General features: G+C 42.8%; 1 protein-coding gene across 2 annotated transcripts in view; it reads right to left on the minus strand.

The window, feature by feature from the left end:
- The window catches only part of LOC139378979 (adhesion G protein-coupled receptor L3-like), a 300766-nt gene that overhangs the window by 255916 nt on the left and 25878 nt on the right, over positions 1–18972 (minus strand). For both annotated transcript variants that reach the window (XM_071121642.1, XM_071121641.1), the window contains exon 2: positions 11901–11981. The gene's annotated coding sequence lies outside the window, so the exon portion shown is untranslated. The remainder of the gene's footprint in view (positions 1–11900; positions 11982–18972) is intronic.

The raw sequence follows: 18972 nt of genomic DNA on the forward strand, positions 1-18972 counted from the left end.
CATCTCCCGTACGTTGTATAAAGAGCTGGACCTAGTCTGGTTATAGCTGTCAAATACACTCACTCGCACATCTCTCTCTTTCTCTCTCTCAGTTTTTTCAGAATCCAACTGTCTGCTACAACTGTATACCGTTGCTTTCTCTGGAACCTCTCCAACTCAACCACCCTTTCTCTATAACAGTAATGTTATTTCTGTCTATGTATAATTACTCTGTCAATTTCCCGCCTTTGTCCACATGTTACTCAGCCACAGAATCATTATCTGACATCTATCAGAAACCCCTATTCTGAATTCCCCTCTTTTCACCACATACTCCCTCTGTCACTTTTCCCCTCCCATATCTCTCTCTCTCGCTCTACTAGTGCGGTCTGAATGTGGTCTGAATGCATTTCAGGATCAGATACCGAGACAATAGGCAAGCGAGTGTCACTTTCACACCCCAATTACCGTAAAAGGGACATTTTGGCCCGTATTTTGCAGAGCCACACAATGAAGGGAACGTCACAATGGAACGCGATATCCCCTCCTGTTCGCCTTCCATCCCACGGCCTGCAAATACAAGGAGGAGGAAAGCCATCTGGGGTATCCGACACCGGGCGAGGGCCATTAGCAGAGAGCGGTTAAATAAGGATACCGTTAACCGGAGTCGCTGACAGGGACAGGAAACATCTGCTGCGAACACAGAGGCCTCCCGTTGCCCCGGCAATCAGCCTTTCATCAAAAGGGCCTCGCGGACTCTTCCCACACAAACACAGACTTCCACGAACACAAACACAGAGAGCGCCCAGACGTCGCGCCCTGCAGACGTACACAAGTGCGAGACAATAAACAAGACTTAGACGCACGCAAAAGCACACACAGACAAAAAAAAAAACACTGAAAAATCTCTGAAAATACATTTGCTTCCTGTATACTCCCGTCTCATGTATTGTCCATACATACAGTACCTTGCCTTTTCTTAACTTCCCCTATGAGTCAATGTTTTACTCTTCCTTCTCGATCGATTGATCCATGTCTTTCTCCCACCCGTCACATAAAAATTGAATTTCCACCAGATTCAAACACCTTGCTGAGCACTAGGCTATGAGCCATGTTTCCGACTGCCAATAGCACAGTTGTATTTCCCCCACCTGTGACGGCGGGGAATGATTCACCGGGGCCTGCCACACTGTATCAAGGGACGTGTGTGTACTAGAGCAGAGAACTACCTCACCTGACTGTCTGCTGCCCTGTGACCTGCAAGAGCAGTTATGAAGTACAAACCGCACGGTATGTTTATGAGCAGACATCTCACATTACAACCCCAAGGCAAAACCCAATTCGACTGATTCCTTTTCAGCTCCTGGTGGCGCAAAGGGCCTCATAATCCAAGATAGCACACTGGTATATAAATGCAGTATTTACATTTATAGTTTAAAAAACGCATAAATATGTACAATGCATACTTTAGCATTCTCTCTCGCTCTCATTATTCTACCCATGGAGCACATCCTCGGGGTCGCATGGCGTTCTAATTTCTAATTAATGCGTGAGGCAAAAAGTTCACAGCCAGTTGTGACCTTATTCTTGTGATCAGGCCCAGTTATGGGTTCAGGGCAGTACTGGTAGCCTACTCTGGCATGCAACCCCGTCTTCTAAAAAATGTTTCTGCCCAAGCTTCTTTCTACTCAAGAAATCCCCTCACAAAAAGACTTTGAAACTGGGCAGCCGTTAGCATCAACACTGCCAACACCCATACAGTCAGCTTTGCTTTTAGCCACATTTGGTGCGGTTGGCAACACCTGTCCTTTGTACCAAACTGGAGAATTTGCTTTGGAAATCTGGGGTATTTCCCATACACGCTACACATGTCTATCTGTCAGAAATGGTGATGGGGAAGAAAAAAAAACTACATGTGAGTAATACCTGGACATCACAGTTAATCTCGTCCAAAGCTGCGTACCTGACAGTGGTGTGTTGTACAACAGTTGACGGATTAGCTGTGTGTACCATAGCCGTATCGGGTATTACCGCCGCTCCGTCGACACCCTCAGAGTACACAAAAGCGACGGCGGGTGACTAAATGTCTGTGTTTGCTCAGGGGAGAGCCGCTGTGTGGCCACAACGTTGCAACACGGGCCCACCTGTGGCCTAGGAAATACGATTCTGGGTATTTTGGGGCATTAGAGGATCATGATGAATGGGACGGCCCAATACTTCTTATCTATACGCTCGGGTTACGCAAAGGACTCAGATAAGCTCAGAGAGGGAGGGAAAAAATGGGCCTAGGAAGCAAGGAAGCGGACGTGGGTCAAGATGTCGGGGAGGGTCAGTTGTGACAGATTCCGGATGCTTTGAATCGCCTGATAACAGTTAACCATTGACTAAGGTCAGGTAGCGTAGCATTCTTGGCCATTTAACTCACTGGTCTGTGAAGACAAAGCATGAAATCATTATTGGAGTCTCTATCAGCCCTGAGAAGTGAACGCAACACTAATCAATGAGAATGGAGGGTCTTAAGCGCGAACGAGCGAGAGAATCACATTTTCATTTCCATTAGTGAGTCAATGATGTTAGCTGGTCTACATGTGCAATACTCTTGGTGACATGGTGTGTGTGTGTGCGTGCACTGGCATTCTCCAAACATTTTCTGATGGAGATGATTTTGTTATTCATTTACTCATTAAATTAGTATAGCAGAGACAATAGCCTTTCAGATACTCAGAGACTCCCTCAACCTATCTGATAAGCGCAGTTGTGTTGTTAGCAACTCGCCATTGTTCGCATGTGATTCATTGGCTGTCACCTCTCGTCCTTACGTCTGAATACTTTCCCAGAAGACACCATGAAATAGATGTGATATTCACGTTTTTTTATAACATTTCAATGATTAGGGGCAAGGGACAGAGAAATATTTGGAGAGAAATATAAAAAGACAAGCCGTACATTTAAAAACAAAAATGCTCATTCCGTAAATGGTAAATCCGCTAGCTCCCATTCCATAAACAAACAACCTTAAGGTCTGACCTTGAAACCTCCTCAGGACAACACACTGAAAGCGTAATTGAAAAGCTTGAGATTGATGTCCAGAAGCTTTGACATGTTTTTTCTTAGATTAACTTTGTACCCTAAAACATAACATGGCAATATAATCTGTCATTTACTTGTTTGAGACTGCATGTGAACATGAATCATGTACATGTGATTCCTGTATCCTGTATGTAAAATGTTAAAGATGCACAATGCAGAAATGGCTCAGCCATTTCCAGGTTGCGAAAATTCGAATAGTTGCTTAATTACAGTTTATATGACAAAACAAGCAAGTATAGTGTAAAGAGAGAATCGTTGTACCATCTAAACCCCTGTGAAATATATTTGCCAGAAATATAGTATTTTCAGCTGTTTGAAGCTGGTGTACAAAACCAGAAGTAAAATACGCAGAAACTAAATTTAAGAACGGGAAGCATAGAAATAAAAGCTCACAAGCACATAAAACAGATTTACCGCTTCTTAGATTTACTTTCAATGAGAATGACAGGTCTATAACACACATTTCTAAGTGAATTTGGTTGGGTTGTACTGCAGATTTAAGTAAGTAAATGTTAGAGAGCTAAAAAATACTAATGTAGTGTAATGATAATATGTCATCTAAACATACTAATGTAGTGTAATGATAATATGTCATCTAAACATACTAATGTAGTGTAATGATAATATGTAATCTAAACATACTAATGTAGTGTAATGATAATATGTAATCTAAACATACTAATGTAGTGTAATGATAATATGTCATCTAAACATACTAATGTAGTGTAATGATAATATGTCATCTAAACATACTAATGTAGTGTAATGATAATATGTCATCTAAACATACTTTGGGCTGTAGTGTAATGATAATGTCATCTAAACATACCAATGTAATGATAATATGTCATCTAAACATACTAATGTAGTGTAATGATAATATGTCATCTAAACATACTAATGTAGTGTAATGATAATATGTAATCTAAACATACTAATGTAGTGTAATGATATGTAATCTAAACATACTTTTGGCTGTAGTGTAATGATAATGTCATCTAAACATACCACTGTAATGATTTGTAATCTAAACATACTAATGTAGTGTAATGATAATATGTCATCTAAACATACTTTGGGCTGTAGTGTAATGATAATGTCATCTAAACATACCACTGTAATGATAATATGTCATCTAAACATACTAATGTAGTGTAATGATAATATGTCATCTAAACATACTAATGTAGTGTAATGATAATATGTCATCTAAACATACTAATGTAGTGTAATGATAATATGTCATCTAAACATACTAATGCAATGTTGGTAGACTTAGCAATGGACTTAGCTTGGACAAACATTAAGTATGGTTACCCTTTTGTCCAAATAGCTTTAGGTTAGGGTGGGTCATGTGGCATTCTACTTCTAGCACATTCTAAAAGCAACTGCCTATTTTCTTGTGTTTAGACAATCAAACTATATGTATTGTGTGAAATTAGAAGAAGAAAAATAACTTAAAAACCAAAAGCCATTGAATCTAAACAGTTCCAATTGAAATGGGCCTATAGTTACCCCCTCTTCCTGAGCTTACAGAGAGGGAGAGATTCATACAATACCCACTTGAGTTTCATTCCTCTCTTGATCTGTCAGCTCATATTCACATAAACCAACCTCCAGCTTTCCTACGATGTAAACATATGCAACAGTGACAACCAGCAAAGTGGGGCTCGCCGTGGTAAAATAATTGTTTGGGTAAATACAGAGTGACAAGGGAGCCTGATTCAATCTGGAGGAAATGACGATCCGTTCGAAAATGTTGGTGGATTGTCGAGAGACGAGGGAGAGAGGGAGAGGGAGAGGGAGAAAAGGACAGAAAGAAAGAGAGAATATGCTTTCCTTACCCTGCAAACAACATATTTCTCTGAAACACAAAGTGTTAAGTTAGGATACTCCGCGAGCTGTCGAGTGTCGTCCGTCATCCGGTCCTGCCACAGTCTATATATTGATTAAGCCGTACATCACATAAACTCTACAAGACATTATTTCTAATTAAAAAGTATGCCATAAATTCGGGGCTTTATTGCGAGGGCCGCGGCGGTAAATAAATCGCAGGACTGGCTGAAACAGATTGTGGCGGAGTTCTGTGTCTGTCCGCGGTTTAGAGCCACCCGTTACAGTGCAGACTCGTTCCATCGACCTGAGAGGGCCCCCTATACGCCAGGCTGGGGCTTAGTCTCCAGAAAACCACAGAAAAGGTATGATATTTGGCCTATTCAAAGTGGTCCTGAATCATTCTGCGAGCAGGGTTTGGTTAGGCTATGACTGACAAGATGGTGCCGCTTTGCTTTCTAGATAGGGTCTATTTTTTTTTCTTCACTCACATGCGTTTTACCTGCTTCCACATGTCACAGTTAAGAATTTTTAATGTCCCCATGTTGATACTGGGATTATTTCCATTGTACCCCATGCCCAAATTGGACCAGTGAGGAGACCGGAGAAACCTGCCCCTCAAAACACAGCCCTTCACATTTGTCAACTTCTGATTACCTCCGCGTGTGCGCTGGTTGTTATGCAGCCACTACCCTGAGTTCACAGTCACTGAGTTGTTTATTTTTTCCAGACGGGCACAAAGGGACACCTAATTTCACAGGTGTGAGCCTGAGGGAAGGGAAGGGACGAAAATAAAATAAAAAATATGACGATCTCAGCTACAACCTGCCTGACAACATAGGAAGGTGTGTGCCTTGACTCTTTCACTCCTATACAGCCCTTTGCATACCTTTCCAGAGCGAGACTGACTACGACCACACTAAAGCCCCTTGAGCCAAAGTGGCGGTCGGTGAGGAGGCGGCAGAGGAAGTCCCATTTGGTTAACTGACAGTTTAACGGTCTGCCATCCAACAGGAAGGAGGGTTTTGCGAGCATTTGGTGAGCATCGCCTTGGGAGAAGAAGGAACTAATGAGTGAGCTAAAAAGGACAAGATTAAGTGATCCCTCTATAAAAAGCCCAACTGTAATCTGCTCCACTCCTCCCCGTAATGTCCTCAAATGATCATCACTCCCAGTAAGCCGGCTTCAAACACTTCAAACAGAAACTGCTCAGTGACTGCTCTCGCACCTAGTCGAAGCTTTAGAAGGAGAATTGAAAGGCATGTGACCACGAAAAAGGAGAAACGCAAAATCTCCTAAGAGTCGTCTAAATCTCTATAGGTGAAATCCATCAATTACACTGGAAAATGAGGTACTATAGGGGACTCTTTCCAGCTAACCGTATATCTTTGCAACATACTCTGATGTATGAGTTTCCAATACCCCGTAATTAAGAAGCCCTGTCCGAGCCAGAACGACTAATACCGCCTGCCATTCTTCAATATCTGCTTACATTTTTGTAGCTTCTCAATGGTAGTCGGTATGCACATATATGAAAACAGTATAAACCACAGGGTGGTGCTGGTTGAGAATCCTCAGTCATATCATACGATATCCAACAGGCCCTGTGGAATGACTGGCGGTTCCCTTTAATCTGCATCAACACATTCTAGCTGTTAGTTTACATTAGAGTACATGATCTAGGCTCTGCATTAGGGAGAGGCCCCCAGAAATAGGCCTAATGGAAGTCACAAAATAATATCCCCTTTCGCCATAATAGTAAGTTACCAGAAAGGGCAGGATCCCCTGTTTCTGTAGATTGATAGACAAACTTCCTGCCCAAGTTTACTTGTACATCGCAAGCCCCCCTGGCCTTAATCCGACTTCACTTTGCCAATGTGTTCCCTCCCTCCCTAGTCGTCATGCGTCGGAGGCGACATGGCAGGGGGTGCGGCTTCCGGGCCAACCAATCAAGCCAAGTGGAACCTTCTGCGCACTGCACGGTCCTCTGGGATTGAGGATGCAGCGTGTGACAGAGGGGGGTAGTCAACCCTTCTTGAACACCCCCCAGTCATCTCCACTCTGATGACTCCATTCCAGTTCGTCTCAGAGAAAATCATTTAATGATTCAACCATGAAAGTCCCATGCATTTTCTTTCAAACAGGTGATATACGCTATATAAATGTATGTAGACACCCCTTAAAAAAGTGGATTTGGCTATTGAAGCCGCACCCATTGCTGACAAGTGTATAAAATCGATCACAGTCATGCAATCTCCATAGACAAAAACACTGGCAGTAGAATGCACCGTCGTAGGATGCCACCTTTTCAACAAGTCAGTTTGTAAAATGTCTGCCTTGCTAGAGCTCCTCCGGTCAACTGCAAGTGCTGTTATTGTGAAGTGGAAACGTCTAGGAGCAACAACGGCTCAGTCGCGAAGTGGTAGGCCACACAAGCTCACAGAATGGGACCGCCGAGTGCTGAAGTGCGTAGTGCGTAAAAATATTCTGCCAACACTCACTACAGAGTTCTAAACTGCCTCTTGAAGCAATGTCAGCACAATAACTGTTCGTCAGGAGCTTCATGAAATGGGTTTCTATGGCTGAGCAGCCGCACACAAGCCTAAGATCACCATGTGCAATGCCAAGCATCGACTGGAATGGTGTAAAGCTCACCACTACTGGACTCTGTAGCAGTGGAAACACATTCTCCGGAGTGATGAATCACGCTTCACCATCTGGCAGTCCCATGGACTCATCTGGGTTTGGCGGATGCCAGAACGCCACCTGCCCCAATGCATAGTGCCAACTGTAAAGTTTGGTGGAGGATAAATAATGGTATGCGGCTGTTTTTCATGGTTGGGGCTAAGCCCCTTAGTTCCAGTGAAGGGAAATCTTAACGCTACAGCATACAATGACATTCTAGACAACTTTGTGGAAGGCCCTTTCCTGTTTCAGTATGACAATGCTCCGTGCACAAAGCGAGGTCCATACAGAAATGGTTTGTCGAGATCGGTGTGGAAGAACTTGACTGGCCTACACAGAGCTCTGACCTCAACCCCATCGAACACCTTTGGGATGATTGGAACGCCGACTGCGAGCCAGGTCTAATCGCCCAACATCAGTGCCCAAACTCAATAATGCTCGTGGCTGAATGGAAGCAAGTCCCCGCAGCAATGTTTCAACATCTAGTGGAAAGCCTTCCCAGAAGAGTAGAGGTTGTTATAGCAAAGGAATGACCAACTCCATATTAATGTCCAAGATTTTGCAATGATATGTTCGACGAGAAGTTTTCCACATACTTCTGGTGTAGTGTATATTGTTATTATTGGCTTGGTTTCAATCAATTTGCTCCATACCGTGCAATTAGCCGAGGTCCCACCACATTACGCTCCATCGTTATGATGATAATCCCCCCCCTGACAACGTGCCACCGATGGGCCACAAACCATCCATGCTGTATGAGTTGGTTATGTAAGCTGGTGAGGGAAAGGAGCTGTGATTCCCTTGTCTCAGCAGCGAGGCAAACAGCACGATATGCATATGCAGGCCGGGGGGACATAGGTAGACACTCAGACACAGCCAAGCTAAAAGCTGAGCAAGCATGACCGGGGGGAGAGAGGGACGGGGGGAGATGTTTCAGAAAGAGACAGAAAAAAAGAGGGAGGGAGAGAGAGAGAGAGGGGGGGGGGGGGGGGTGGACAGGGAAAAAAAGGAAGATGGTGAAAGAGCGAGAGATAGATGTGGGTGAAGGAGAGGTTGAATGCAGTGTGGTACAACTAGAGCATAAGAAAGGACAACAAAATGAATTCAAGCAAGGACAAGGCATGTACACATTCTCTACATTAAGATATGGGGTGGTTCCGCAATGGAACCCTATTCCATATAGGCTGAGTATACAAAAAACACTAGGAACACCTGCTCTTTCCATGATAGACCTACCAAGTGAATACAGGTGAAAGCTATGATCCCTTATTAATGTCATTTATTAAATCCACTTCAAAATCAGTGTAGATGAAGGGGAGGAGACAGGTCATAGGATATCTAAGTACACGATGTAGTGAATAGGATGCCATTTGGGATGTAGGCAATGTGATACATACAAAAAGACAAAAAGGGGTCAGGTCTTTCTTAACAAAATTAAATCAAGGAATACACCTTCTATTAGTCGAGTATGTTGAGAAATTCTTCTATTAAATTAATCACAAAAGTCACAAAAGCCGAATTCTACAAAAAATATGCACATGCATATAATTTCAGACAATTCTAATTTGTATCATGGGGTCGTGACATTTCTGCACAGAAACAAGCAATGGGGGGGGGGCGTATCACACCCTGCGAGGACCTCTCCACCTGCTGGGGCAGAGGTGACCGTAAACATGCCTGGGCAAATATATTTCACAGTGTCGTGGTGCCACATGTCAAAAAATTAAACCACTACAGATATCAAAAGTGCATCAAACGACTTGTGGCTTTTCACACATTTATGTCGAACACCAACATGTTCCTCATTTGTGGCGTTTGGTAATTTTGTTAGCCAAAGCACCAGAAGACCTGTAAAGTAAACCGTCCTCAGGTTGAATTCAAATTTGAGGACGTTGCAGACATCGCTCCATTCAAACTCCTCTGCGTCATTCAGTGAGACCTAGACAACATGGCTGTCGAGCCAAACTAACAAAACAAATGGCACTGCTTTAAGATAACAAAACCAAAACCTCGGAGTGCATGTGATCAGAACCCATTGTGGTCAAATAGACCTTACACTGTCGTCACTATGGTAACCTAGATGGGTATGCAAAGCATGCTGGGAAAGGTGTATGAGGTGACTAGTCAAAGGCTCCCCTCCATGTTCCCGCGGCATGGTATCTACCTCACTCTCCTAGGCGATCATGTCTCCTTCCGCCAGATTGGACTTAAATCAAAGTGACCGCACATTAAGCAATATAAGGTGCATCAAATGAAGGTCGGGAGTTAAGATGTTTTGGAATGAAAGTAGTAATACAAGGATATAAGTTCCTTTGACACCTGTCAAAACTAATATAGTAGTTCATTTGTGAGATACACTCCTACACTCCTTTATGGTAGCAGCAGGCTCCTGCCATTACAATAGATCTGAGAAGAGAGCAGGTTGAAGCCCCAGAGATTTAAATAAAAAAATATGGGTGCATCTCAGTTGTATTTAATTGTTTCCTCATGCCCTCTGTCCTAGTCTCCTCCTCAAACGGTATTGGAGGAAAATATCTGAGGGGAGGAACGCAAGGAATCAAGGAAATACAATTGAGATTCCCACTGTACAAGGATAACAACCATTACACGTGCTAGCTTTAAGATACAACCCAAACATAAGCCCTTCCACACAACATACACCGAGTGTACAAAACATTAGGAACACGTGCTCTTTCCATGACAGACTGACCAGGTGAATCCAGGTGAAAGCTATGAACCCTTAAGGTCACTTGTTAAACCAGTGTAGATGAAGGGAAAGAGACGGGTTAAAGAATGATTTTTAAGCCTTGAGAGAATTGGGACATGGACAAGAGAAAAGATGTAAGTGCTTTTGAACAGGGTATGGTAGTAGGTGACAGGCGCACAGGTTTGAGTGTGTCAAGAACTGCAACGCCGCTGGGTTTTTCACACTGAACAGTTTCCTGTGTGTATCAAGAATGGTCCACCACCCTAAGGACATCCAGCCAACTTGACACAGCTGTGGGAAGCATTGCCGTCAACATGGGCCAGCATCCCTGTGGAATGTTTGACACCTTGTAGAGTCCAAGTCCCGACGAACTGAGGCTGTGAGGTGCAACTCAATAAAACACCCCACTGTTCTCCTATGTTACTCAAAAGCTTCATTGACATCTCGCGACTAATATGCCAAGTAGATTTGACTCCTGCCCGTGCTTCATTTCATACTGTGCAGAGGAAAGGACTGGCTGTGACATTAATGCATATTTATTGTACATTAAAACAGGTTATCACTCAGATGACTCTTGGCATAAACGCCTGCACTGTTTTCTGAAAAACCTGTCTGAGGAGGAAATGCCATTCCGGGGTGCCATGTACTGTAACTTGCAAAACCTCCTGGTGCGATTCCGTGTGGAGTTATTCAAAAAAGGTGAAATGCCACCTCTTGCTGAATTTATAAACCACTGTTGAGAACATATTTCCGCCCGCCGTTATCCCACGGCTTACGATTAAATCACTTCATCAACAACGGATGATATGTCAGGTGACCTGGATAATCATCTTTTTTCAGATGAGCCGGCGATATCTTCGCCTCAATCGCTTAGAGTGGCAAAGAGAAGAAACAACCCGGGGGGGGCCAGAGGAACGAGAAGCAAACGTAAACAAGGAGGGGGGTGGCGTTTACTGAAAAACGCACAGCCTGCAGTAATGGGGGGTGGGGGGGGACAAGCATAAGGTATGGGTGGAGAGGTTTTTGGGGGGGTTGGCGTGGGGCGGGTAGAGACTCGATGCACAGCAAAATGGAAGCCAGCTGCACTTTTGCATGATTACGCCGAAAACATAATTTGCATCAGGAAGCGCAATCCAAACATGCTTGTTGGATGTGCGTGGTTATCAACCAGAAAACTCTCCCATTGCCAAGGGGGCATTGCTTACCAGGGCTGTCCCGTAGTTTTGCATATGTTAATGAGCACCTATCATAGATAATTTCCATAACCATCAACTCATCAAATCGCACACAAGGAAACAAGTGAAATTGGACCCAATGAATGCTCGTCATCAAAATACTGTGTAGGAGACTGCATGTGTATTTAATCTTTCCCTGATGCATATTCATGCTTTCAAAGGAAACTATTTGGAATTTCTGCAAGGTCGGTTGAATCACTTGAAGAGGGTAACTTGATAGCAAGCCAATTAAAAAAAAAAAGTTTTTTTTGAATCAAGCGTTCATGACTATCTGTTTTTGGGATTGAATTTGAGAAAACAGTGAAGAGAATTGTCTTATGATAATCGCAACTGTTTGATGTGACGAGGAAGTGGATTGACTTGTCACATACCTGGGAGTGATTCTTCTCTTGTCAAAGCTCCTTACAAATCCAGTACATCACATCTCAGAGTCTAGAACCATATATCCCATCCTAGAACAGAGAGAAAGAAACCGGTTAGAATCCAAAATGACTGATGAGCAAAATAAATAAATAAACGATATTCACAACACAATGAATCGATTTAATCCATGACGATGATAGGGATATGGATTAGAATCATTTTGAAAATGGCATCATTACAACTTATGATTGATTACACACATGATAATTTGCATGTACATTCTAGCTGCATATTAATTAACTGTTGGTGCATCTTCAGTTGCCCATTAGAAGTTATTTAGCAGCATCCTCATAAATGTTTCAAGTGGTCTGGGTGCACTCTGTATTGGCGATGTGTTGATTATATATGTATGAAGCGCTATTCAGGTCACATCAGCGTTTAATGGCTGATTTATTAGGACCCAACAGGGCCCTTCTGATGGCCGCCGGACAAAGAGCCTGATTTAAACTGCATTAACACTCTGCAGTAAATATCCCCATACGACATCAGCATTTTGATGACCGCTTTTTCTTTCCACCATTTACCTTTTTTTGCTGAATGAATACATATACACACACACACACACACACACACACCTTACCCCCTTGCTCCATTTTCTCTCTCTGTCTTTGTATCAATCAGTCTCTCGCATTTGCTTTCCCTCTTCATCCCTTTGTTTTGCTCGTTCCATTTCTCTTCCCCCGTCATTCTCTCTTTCGATCTTTCCTTCCCTCTGCACTCTCTTTCTTTTCACTTTTTGAAAAGGCTCCAGAGGTGAAGAGGCTGAGTTTAATTACAGCTGAATTAATATGATTTACGACAACTCCCCTATAATTAATTCTACAGAAATGTGTGTAATTGATTTTTTGGGGATTTAAAAAAAAATACACACTCCCATGGTCTCTTTGTGTGTGTGAGACCAGCACGGGCCAAAGCATGCGTTGTCATCCTCTCCCTGGAATGATGCTATTGTTTGTGGCAGCAAAAGGAGCTGTGAAATGAATTCCCTTAAAAATTATCTTGATGGAATGTCATCCACATCGCAAACACTAAAATGTATGCAGACGGCAGTTGAAGTCCACACATCTGGATCAGAATAGTAAATTATACAAAGGGTTAAATCCGAAATCAAGCGAGGGGTTGAATAAGCACTAACCAAATGATAAACGCAATTTCACTCCAATTTGCTTGAATAGAAGTGTAGACTGATTGTGTGGTCTTATCTGACCAAATATATACAAGATTGTATCCTAGCCTACATCATCAAAGCAATACTACAACCTCATGGAAGTACCATATTGCAGTAATGCAGTTCTCTCATGCCTTGTTTTAGTCTGCATTACCAAACTGGCATCTTTGACCTGTTATATTACTCATGCTATAGCTTTGAGAATGTATAGAAAATACCTGCTCAGACCAATCAGTGTAACATGTCAACAGCTGTCACAGTATCGGTTTTAAAAATGAACCAATCTGAAAAGTTCATAGCAACAACACTCACTAAAATCACACTTCCGTTTGATTTGCTTCATTTTAATATCAAAATGTTGTACCGATAACACGGACACCCTGTACTACACATTACCGTCTAGACCAGGGTTTCCAAAACCTTTCGTCCCCATTTTGACATCTGAAAATTCTCAAGACCCCAACCATGTGAAAAAAAAAACGATGTAATTAACAGCCAATGCTAACTTTATTTGGGGCTATGGCGATCAATTGCAAAACATTTTTAACAGTATTCTGATTGTCTTCATTCATCATCACATACTTTTAAATGTGGGGCTATGACAGTCAATGACGGCCAACTGCAAATTAGTCTGACAATGTATCTTCTCACCACCACTAATGAGATGGGTGTGTTTGATGCATGTCGCATCGGCGCTTCTCAAAGTCAGGGGGCATGGTCAACTGTGCACATTTCTCTGTGGTAACATCCAACTTGGATCGATATTTGGTTTTACGGTGCTTTCAAGACAACTGGGAACTCGGAAAAATACAAGAGAGGCCTGAGTTCCAGAGTTGGAATGCAGAGTTGGATGACCTTTCAAAATGATTTCTGAAAGGTCATCCCCCCCCAGAGTTCCCAGTTGTCTTGAACATACTGAAATCGGAAGTTGGAGATTTGAGTTCCCAGTTCCAAATTCCCAGTGGTTTTGAATCATTTTCATTTAGATGTTTAAGGTTAACCACATTACAATGATTTTGAGATAAAGACAAGATATATAAAATAAAATACATATCTTTATAATTAAAAAAAATAATAATTAAAATCTCCGGTTGCGACCCCACATGTGGTTGCGAACCCTAGTTTGGGAACCGCTGGTCTAAACAGTCTACACATCGTCTGGCCCAATGTTATTTCCTCACCAGTAACGCATGTGCTTCATCGCGTACATTATTCATTAAGTCCAATCCAAATCGGAGGTTGTTGTTAGATTGGCAGACACCATATGTCAATATCTGGAGGACCAGGCTGGTGGTCAGACAGACATAGCATCTGTCAGTTATTTGAAGGTCCATTGGGGTTTGAAGAACCTTTTGCACCAGCCATATTGCACCAATCCCCCCAAGCAAGAGTTTTGCACAGTGGAAACTAGCCAAATTTACAAAGCATTATGTTCACATTGGAGTGAACATCTCAATTGAAAATGGTTTAACTTGCGTGCTTAGTGGTCATGGAGAACAACTGTGTACAAATCATGGAAACAAACTCCAGCACACAAGTGATATTGACGCTCCAAATGCAGATTTAAATGGATCTTTATACCAATGTTTCTGTTTTGTTCTTCGTAAGAACACTTTACCCTCTCGTTTTCTTATCCTTCTCTGTCTGAGCTACACATTGAGGTGTTTTCACAGCCAGATATTGGATTTCTTCCACTACTTTCATCGGGGCAGAAGTGGTGGTGGCGACCAGGGATAGGAGCTTCTAAAACCTCTTCAAAGGGTTGTGAAACAGAGACAAATGTGCCTTTCATGAGGCACTTACAGGTGTCTGAGACACTGTTGTATTACTGTGGGGAGTCTTCACAGGAGTATACACATTTATATCATTGTCGTGCTGACTAAAGAGTAACCTATCCGGAAAGCAACATTTTAGTTGAGAATACCAAACTAAGGAGAAACTTAAAAGCCGCTTTCCATCTAGGTTCATCAAGGTTCAAATCAACATCAACCAAAGAAACCTCATTAACTGAAACGTCACTTTCTTTCAAAAAAGTCTACCATTTGTTGTTGTATCAGTTTCAGTGCATTTGTATCATTTGAACAGGCATCGAGTGTGGCCTCAGGTTTGATTCATGCCATGATTGCATCCAAGGAAACAGCTATTGTACAACCCGAGATAGTGGACCTTAAAGTCTTCACAATGCGACACACATAAAAGGTTAGTCTATACTGTGTGCTGCGAAACCCAAGTCCACTCACAGGCATTTAGTGCACTATACCGAAACAATTCATATATTCTGCTGTAAGTGCTTTTATCTAGCTTTTAGCGGACTATCCAGAGTTTACAGTCCATTCATACAGCCAACTATAGCTGCTTCAATCTAGGTTTTACAGCACTAGGGACACATAGCCTAATCGAAGGGTTATCACATCAACACTCCTAACAGGCCCATATACCTTCTGCTAAAAAGAAAAACTAGAAAAAGCACACGTTTACAGACTAATGACTAACTAGTGGCTAATGGCTAACGCATGACTAATGACCAACAACCTGTGGTGTAAAGTACATAAGTAGTACTTTCAAGTATTTTTACTTAAATAGTTTTACTCCATACATTTTCCCAAAAGTACTCGTTACATTTTGAACGCTTAGGTCATCTCTACTGCCTCTGATCTTGTGGACTCACTAAACACAAGCTTTGTGTGTAAATTATGTCTGAGTGTTGGAGCGTAACCCTGGCTATAGTTAAAATACAAACTAGAAAATGGTGCCATCTGGTTTGCTTAATAAGGAATTTGAAATGGTTTTCTATACTTCAGTATATTTAAAACCAAATACTTTTAGACTGTTTCTCAAGTAGGATTGTACTGGGAGACTTGTACTCCAGTCATTTTCTAAGATCTTTACTCAAATATGACAACGGAGTACTTTTTCCACCACTGCTAACAATTGACTAATGGCTGACTAATGCAGGGTGACGGCCTGTGTCGTACACAAAAGGCGAGGCAGTCGTGGTCCCCGGAGCTCATCAAAGAGCGGCTTACTTTGTCAGCTGAGTGGAGAATGTGCTGAGAGCGAGAGAGAGGACGGGAAGTCACAGGACAGGGCTCACTAAGCTACTGTCGCCCGACCGACACACACACACACACACACAAACAAACACACATGTTACTAGTGTGGCGTTACAAGCGACACATTAGCGACAAAACGCGGTAACGGCTGATCCTAGTCTCTCAACTCATGGGTTGTTACAGGCCAGAACACAGCCAGAGGCTATATGGACAAGGTTAATGTAGAGAAAATGCATTGTGATTGAATTGTCCCGGTTATGAACAGGACCAGCTTGGAGAGAGTGGATACCACATAAAGTGCTCAATTGACATTGTGTATCCATACTATGGAGTCGAGACGCCGTGGTAGTTTTGTCCATCAAATCTAATAAAACTTGCCATTTATTCATACAAACTTCATGGTTTCCAAAAACGAGTCTGCAAACTGAGTTGCATTTCTCATTGTAGCCTATATAACGACAGGGATGCAATTCCTGAAAACAAGAGGTGGGCCTAGACCTCCATGAATGTGTGTGTATGTGAACAAACACATTTGATAACACATTTGATTATTCAAGTAAAATGAGAGCTTTGTTTTAACCTACAGGTAGATAACACATGGCACATATTATTCCAGTAATTCTCAGCAGGTCAAACATTATGTGCTGAGTCAGTCTAGGGCTGTTAGCAGAGGCTATCATTAGGCGTGAATGGGGAAGCAGGACAGACACACACTATGCATAGGCAACATCTGGACCCAAGGGTCAAATTAAATGCAGGGTAACTTATAACAATTGACTGCAGTTGTTGGCAACCCAGACCAGAGAAGGTGCAGACAGAATGCATTTTTATGCCTCCCTTACTGCAGCCGTGTTTTCACTTTCTCTGCTCCTCACTCACCCCATCTCGCTCCCTTCTTCTGCATAATCTTATCGTTCTCCCTCTCCCCCCCCTCTCTCCATCCCTATCCGTCCTTCTCCGCCATCCTCCCTCTGCATCTTCCTATCGTCCTTCCTCTCCAATGTCAACCTCTCGAAATCTCCCCCTGCGTCTTCTGCTGAGTCTTCTGTCTCCGTCCTCTCCCTAACTCTCTCCATCTGCATGACATTGAGTGGAGGTGGAGACGGGCGTACGTTCAAATAACACCTCCAGCCTTTTTAGATCCTCTGCTGCAGTCTCCCACATGCTTGCGTCCTTAATGGCCTTATTAGTGAATGGCAAAACCTTGAACTATGCGAGATGTGTGTTACTGACGTGTTTGTCTATGTGTGTATTGAGTGTGCAAGCAGACGGTTGTCCCTGTGTGTCCTATGATATGAATGTTGGAGAAAGCGTTGAAGAGCGGAGGAGGCTTCCTCATACCCCTGCTATGTTCACACAATGAGAGAAGGTAGGTGGGTGGGAAATCTGGTGTGTAAAACGGCTTCTTGCTAAAGATATATTTTTGAAAATGTATACGTCAAAAGGTGCACAAGCGTCAACCCCACAATTTGTGAGTCAGAAAACATTTCCAAAAACTGGCCACTTTTGTGCGTGTCAAGCAAACCAGAGGCAACCCCACAATGTGTAAAACCCCTTGTTGTAGTAGATACTACTCAAAGTGGCCACCTTTGTGCGTGTCAAGGCGAATTAGCGTCAACCCCACAATTTACAGTAAACATGCAAAACACCTTGTCGAAGACACCTTTCAAAGATGGCCGCCTTCGCGGGTGTCAAGACGAACTAGCGTCAACCCCACAATTTTGCCCTCTTCACCGAAGCTTGAGAGGCAAGGTGTGGGGAAGGGAACGGGTGTTTATCTTTGAGATGGAATATCATTATGGTAATGATGCTATTCTTTCTTTGGAATACATACATACTCTCAATGGGATGACCAACCTTGCGGCGGAACATAAAAGTCAATAGAGGAGAAGATTGTATGGGTGACGTTAGTGGGACTTGACACTGGAGGTCCTTCAAAGGGCTACAGCATCGTGTGCATGTACAATCAGACGTCTCGCTTTTCTCCTCCCTCACATAATAACGGCACTTTGCATCACGTTTGCAGTGCAGGGTTATATTGTCGGGCAAAGAGACGTGATCAAGATTAATGCAGACTATTAGAGTATAATACTGTTGAACGCAAATAACAATATTCCACTGTAAAGGGAAATTATCTAAATAACTTACTTGAAGAAATATGTAAAAGGCGTATTTCTGAACATTTCGATTGACATTTAGTTGTTTGTAATATTATTTTTTGCTTGTGTGGGTGGAATAATATGCAGACATGAAACTCAACATGTGCACAAAAGCACTGCAACACACATCGACACAAAAACTGTGTTTTGGCATTGGGAATGGGTTCCAAAACAAACCTGCATCTGATTGAAACTAGGGATCGAGTTACTGGCAAGGCCCGTCTAGTGTCCTGCTTCCATGTGTAAGTAGCGGGGTCGGGCACACACAATGCTCCCATTCAGGCTTTGTGGAAGACAGCCGAGATATCCCAGGACCCCTGTAACAGGGAGGTTAGAAAGGGTGCCCATTTCTCCACGAGGTGATGAACAACGTCAACGCCTTCTGTACTACTACATGCAGATTGTGTCCCAAATGGCACCATATTCCCTATATAGTGCACTACTTTTGACCAGAGCCTATGGGCCCTGGTCAAAAGTAGTGCGTAGCTCACTATATGGGGAATGTGGTGCCATTTGGGATACAAACAGACACGACTGAACCTGTATCAACATCTTAAATGGGCAGCCTGACCTTGTATTGATCTACACGTCATAACACAAGGGAACATGTCGCTCTTTTATATCACATTGTGGACAAGTG

The sequence above is a fragment of the Oncorhynchus clarkii genome, chromosome 21, assembly GCF_045791955.1.
Source record: "Oncorhynchus clarkii lewisi isolate Uvic-CL-2024 chromosome 21, UVic_Ocla_1.0, whole genome shotgun sequence".
Taxonomy (NCBI): domain Eukaryota; kingdom Metazoa; phylum Chordata; class Actinopteri; order Salmoniformes; family Salmonidae; genus Oncorhynchus; species Oncorhynchus clarkii.